The sequence below is a fragment of the Saccopteryx leptura genome, chromosome 1 (assembly GCF_036850995.1).
Source record: "Saccopteryx leptura isolate mSacLep1 chromosome 1, mSacLep1_pri_phased_curated, whole genome shotgun sequence".
Taxonomy (NCBI): Eukaryota; Metazoa; Chordata; class Mammalia; order Chiroptera; family Emballonuridae; genus Saccopteryx; species Saccopteryx leptura.
In genome coordinates, this window is record NC_089503.1 from 348,297,916 (window position 1) to 348,304,327 (window position 6,412).

Genomic DNA, 6,412 nt, shown 5'->3' on the forward strand with positions numbered 1-6,412 from the left:
ATCAAACCTCTCAGCAGAAACTCTACAAGCCAGAAGAGAATAGACCCAAACATTCAAAGACCTGAGAGAGGAAGTACCAGCCAAGAATGCTATATCCATCAAAGTTATCTTTCAAATATGAAGAAAAAATAAAAACATTTGTCAACATACAGGAGCTGAGGGAATTTGTCATCAGAAAACTCCCACTGCAGGAAATACGAGGAGTATTCAACCAGACACAAAGAACAAAACAAATCAAAACTACAAGTAAAAGCTACAACAGGTCACAATAGAAAACAAGGAGAATCTGTGACAACAATAACATAAAAGGGGAGAGGATAAAAAGCTGAGGTTACAAAGGAGGATGGAGTTCAGGAGCACTCATGAGACAACGGCCTCTTATAAGTGTGAACATTTTTCTCTTAATAACCTAATGGTAACCACCCACAAAAAAAAAGCCACTACTGAAATACACAGCTTAGAAAAAGAAGAAACAGGGGAAAGAAGTATGGAATAACACCACACAAAAACAACTGACAGAAACAAAAAAAAGAAGAACCAAACAAGACACAGGGTTACCAGAAAACAAAACATAAAATGGTTATAGGAAATCCTCAACTGTCAATAATTACCCTAAATGTAAATAGACTGAACATTAATTATACACAAAAATACATTGACATATCTCATTTATCAGCTACTTCCAGTATGCAGAATATATTGTAGGTTGTATATCATAGATTTATAGAAATTTTATCTTGAAAAAATGTTAGAGAAAATCTAATGAAATCTTTTAATTTTACAAGTTAGAAGATCAGAAAATAGTGGCAAAGCCTTACTTTGTTTTCTGCTATATTATGATTGGGTAAGAGGAAAAGACAAATACAAAATATGGTTTCTTAAATAGTATAGAACAAATATTTTAGGAAATAAACTTTCTTAGTTTGATAAAAATAGGTACAAGTGGTCAAAAGTTGCAAACTTCCAGTTGTAAAATAAATAAGTTCTGGCATGTAACACACAGCATAGGTACTATAGTTAACAACGCTCTATTGTATATTTAAAAGTTATGAAGAGAGTAGATCTTAAAAGTTCTTATCACAAGAAAATAAAAATCCATCAACTGTATATTGATGGATGCTAGCTAGACTTATTGTGGTAATCATTTCACAATATATTCAAATATCCAAAAATTATGTTGTACACCTGAAACTAATATGTCAATTATGTCAATAAAGATGTTTTAAGTTTAAAAAAATAAGTTTAAAATAATAGCTATAATAAAAGTGACAATTAAATTTACATTTTTGTACCTATGATGAATAAAGATAGATAAAATCATTTTCTTCTCCAACAGTAGAATGCCCACTTTTTAGTTGGTCTCATTTCCCACCTTTACTTAAAGCCAGGCATGGATATGTATGACTAAGTCCTGACCAATTGTATGCAAGGACAGGTGACATTTCAGGTCATTTCCGTAAAGGGCAAGTTGTACCCTTTATTCCACTTGAATTATAGACATAGCTATTTTAGACTATGTAAAAGGTTTGTGTGGGGGAAGGGTGGCAGAGCAAATATTAGAAAAAAAATTGGGTCACCATGGAGTGACACCATGAAGTGATCATGCCAGCTCTAAATTTACACCCACACTCTTAATGTGAGAAAGTTTACTTTGTGAGAAAAGTAAATTTCCACCTCCTTTCTATTATTTTGAAACTCTTTTACTCCAGTGAAATTTACATCAAAAGTGAATAAAATGTGGCAATTTTCAAATGTGTATTATTTCTATGTTACAGAAAAATGAAGACAAGGAGCACATATTAGTTTGTAAGGAAGCCATAAAACAATATCATAGGCTGATGGCTTAAATGATAGAAATTTTTTTAATCACAGTTCTGCTAGCTGAAAGTCCAAGACTAAATCGTGAGCAAAGTAAGTTTCTTCAAAGATCTCCCTCTACAGCTTTAAGATGGCCACTGTCTCACTATGTTCTCACATTCGTGCACGCATGTCTGTGTCCTGATCTCCTCTCCCCGTAAGGCACTAGTGGGCTTGCATTAAGACCCACCCTAATGAGATAATTTACTTAAGTTCCTCTGTAAAGATCTTATCTACAAATTAAGTTACATTGTGAGGCACTAGAGGTTATGACTTCAACACAGAAATTTGGGGGATATGCAATCTATCCCACATCAGATTAAAAGTGTTTATTGGTAAATATATAAATGTTACTTAGCAGATACTTTAAATTAAAATACCAGTAGCCCAAACCAAAATTAAAATATCTTTGGTAAATCTCTCTTATAAAAAATATCAAAAGCTCTGTCTTTGTGTGCCTACACCCATTAATAATTTGTTTACTCTGGCCTAACTATATCTCTCAGTCTCCTTTCCTGCTTCCTTTGTCAATCTCAAAAGTTGGCCAACTCTTACTCTCCCTTTCAAGTTTGGTTCAAGGCCCTTCTCACCCTGCACCTAATTTCTCTCACTGTTCACCTCATCCAGTTGATATTTCCTGCCTCAGACTTTACACACATCTCCAGGTTCATGTATTTATAAAATTGCCTGCCTGACATCTCTACATGGTTATATAACAGCATTAGTGAGATTCAAATAATTTAACAATCGGTTCTCTTACCTAATAACTGTTTTAAGTATAAAAATATATATATTGAAAGGTAGTTTATTATTTTATGCATTTAATACTTAAACAAGACAAATTAAAGAGTTACACAAAACTAGATTATGTGATGAGTTTTAAAATATTAATGAAAAAATATTAAATAATACCTGACAAAAACAATAAAACTGCTCTTTAAGACATTTACATATTGCTTTTTTTTTCTTTTCCTTTTTTTTTTTTTTTTTTTTTTACAGAGACAGAGAGAGAGAGGCAGAGAGAGGGACCAGACAGAAAAGGAGATAGATGAGAAGCATCAATTCTTAGTTGCAGCACCTTAGTTGTTCATTGATTGCTTTCTAATATGTGCCCTGACCGTGGGGCTACAGCAGACTGACTAATCCCTTGCTTAAGCCAGTGACCTTGGGTTCAAGCTGGTGAGCTTTGCTCAAACCAGATGAACCTGTGCTCAAGCTGGCAACCTTGGGGTTTCAAATCTGAGTCCTCCGCATCCCAGTCCAACGCTCTATCCACTGTGCCACTGCCTGGTCAGGTTATATACATATTGCTTCTTGATTGGCATCCTCACTTGCAATTTTTTTAACCTATGGACAGAATGAATGTTACTATAGGAGCTTAGAATACACTGTTGCGCAGATGAACATTAAAAAAGAGTAAGGAATGTAAATTTGTGGTTTCCACATTGGGCGGCTGCCCAGGCACCCACCTTAGAGAGAACCTTGATTACAAGTGCCATTTTAACAATCAGTTCCCAAAACCCAACAAAAAATGAGATATCTGTTCTGCCAAACTGGTGTGAACTGGCTGAATCCCACCACTGTATAACAGGTATCTCAAACTTAACATGCCAAAAAAGAACGCTTGATTTGTTCCCCTAATGTAATCCCTTCCCAGGCTTTCTTGTCTTTATAAATGGTACCAATATTGACAACTTTTTAAAGCTAAAACCAATGAAAAACCTCTGGTTTCTCTCATTAATCACCTCTGACTCTCCATCTGCCCCATACAATCCACCCTGAAGTTGAATCAATTCTTCTACTAAAACATACCTAAATTATAAATCTGTCAATGAATTTCTGTTGTGACAATGATAGCTCATGCATCACAATGTGTCCCAGACAATCCTGCAGTAGCTTCTAATTGGTGTTTATGCTTCTATTCCTGCTTCTCTTACAGCTCATTTTCAATTCAACAGCCAAAGTCCACTTTTTAAAAAATGTAAATAAGATAATGCCACTCTCATGTTTTAAATTCACTAATGTTTTCATTTACACATGAAGTAACATTCAGATCACTCACCATGGCCCATGTGAGGACCTATATGATCAGCACTTGTATATGTCTCTTATAACAAGACTTCATCTCATTCTATTCTCCCCTTTGCAAGGTGTGTTCCTCCACACTGGCTTCCTTTTGAATGTTTTATGTTCAATGACAGTCTGCGGTCTTTTCACTTGTTATATTTTCTGCTTGGAATGTTCCTACCCTAGGTAATTCAGGTCCAATGTTACATTTTAGTGATGTCTTCCCAAAGTCCCAACAGTGTACGTTATCATATCACTCTTCTCCTCCCTTTTAGAATACTTACCATTATCTGAATTTGCTTGGTAAATTTATTCATTAATTTAAGAATTATTTGTCTTCTCCATAATTATATAACCTAGAAGCAGAAACCTCATCTACTTTTCTCATCATAATTTCAATAATACCTAAAATAAGGTCTGATGGTAAACAAATTGAATAAATGGATGCAAAAATGCCATGAGCTATTTTGTAAAATGTAAAACTTTGTACCTTGAAAAGCCTGGGTCTGCCTTTAGATAACTGGTATACCATTTAAATCCATATGTGTCTTTCCACAATGTCTAGCATCCATCCCTTAGATACACCAAAGTGACTTCAATTCTACAGAAGTAAAATGTGTAAGGAAAGTGGTTCATAGATTAAGTTACGTCAAAAGAGTCTGTAAAACTCTTTCAGTGTTGAGATAAAATATCAAACACCTACAAATAATTTACTTCTTTAAGAAAATGTAATATGTTAAATTAAAAGGTTATTACTTATGATATAGTTACGATGCATGGTTTAGATAATGAACTTCACTTTATAGCAGGTCTTATTAATTATAAAGTTTTCTTATTAAAATAAATAAATAAATAAATAAATAAATAAATAAATAAATATTTGTTAGGATAATAAAAACTGGACCAGAGAAAGTTAAAAGGGCCCACATGATGATGAAGACTGGTTTTCTGAGGCCTTTCCATGAATGATGAATTTGTGTAGAAGATTGAAATAATATGACATAAAATAGAGAAGAAACTTAGAAATACTTAAAGAAACACAAATAGAATCTAAAAAGGAAGAATATAATAGTGGCATTGTTTTCCTCATTTAAGACATGAGGGAGATGAGACACTAAGGATATTCTGTCAACAACAATGAATACAATACACATAAAATAAGCAGCCAGTTAAATTTGAGCTATACTTACAATGCAGAATACAAAGGCAAAACACTGAATCTATTGGGTTATGGGCTTATTAATTTTTAGAAAATAAGCTTATACAAGCATCTTTAGCAGGTAAAAGATAATAAACATTGATATGTTAGGTGAGTTTGTGAGAAAGGAGAAAAAAAGAATAGTGCCAAAATACTTTTTAAGTTGAGTAAATAATAAAGAGATCAGACAGAAATAAGGAAGAAACCTCCCTATGCAATTCTCTTTAGAAGATTTGAGAAAGATCAAATCTATTGTTCCTCTCAGAGCATCTCATACTTTGAAGGAAGCACACAGATTGAATGTCAGAAAACTACAAGAAAATGATCACTGCATATAGATCTGAAAAGAAAAGAAAAATCCTGGGAGTAGGAAAGGGTAGATGGCAGCTAAAACAAAGAATTATAGGATTCAGAGTCAAAGTATTGGAAATTTAATTGTGACAATCTTACCAAATTCAGTCATTTAAATAACTAGAATAGTATTCAATGAAATAAGCTGAAGGGCCCAAACATTATAAAATGACCATTTCAGTAGCCATTAAAAGCATTTACTTTATTAGTTTCATTCTCATTGGAAGAAAAAGATTTTTTTTCTCTTGGTTTTTCAAATGCTTTGGCAGAAAATTTCCATGGGGTGAATAAATTTCACAGATATGATGCATCTAAAAATTTAAATGTGTTGGTCTTTAGTCAACAGGCCACTTAAGATTTGCCTGCTTGTGCTTGCTTTGGCAGCACATATACTAAAATTGAAACAATACAGAGAAAATTAGCATGGCCCCTGCACAAGGATGACACGCAAATTTGTGAAGTGTTCCATATTTTTAAATATTAAAAGCTGCTAGATATAAAAGGGCTATCACTTACAAAGGAGCCCCCATAAGGATGACATCCGACTTCTCAACAGAAACACTTGAGGCCAGAAAGGAATGGCAAAAAATATTCAAAGTAATGCAGAACAAGAGTGTACAACCAAGACTACTTTATCCAGCAAGGCTATCATTTAAAATTGGAGAAACAAAAGCTTACAAGACAAAACAAAAAACAAAAAAAAAAAACCCTCAAGAAATTCATTACAACCAAACCAATGATGCAAAAAATGTTAAGGGGCCTTTTGTAAACAGAAAAAAGGGGAAAAAGAATATAGTAAAAGAGGAATATAGCTTTAAAGAATAAAATGGCAATAAACAACTACATATCAATAATAACCTTAAATGTAAATAAATTAAATGATCTAATCAAAAGACATAGGATAGCTTCAAGGATAATAGGACCAATATGTATGTATGC

The 6,412-nt window shown here is 33.3% G+C and overlaps 1 non-coding gene across 1 annotated transcript; it reads left to right on the forward strand.

The window, feature by feature from the left end:
• Positions 1-5,841: 5,841 nt before the first annotated feature.
• On the forward strand, positions 5,842-5,948 carry LOC136390178 (U6 spliceosomal RNA). Its single transcript, XR_010748613.1, has one exon. It is a non-coding gene; the product is annotated as a U6 spliceosomal RNA (small nuclear RNA).
• Positions 5,949-6,412: the final 464 nt, after the last annotated feature.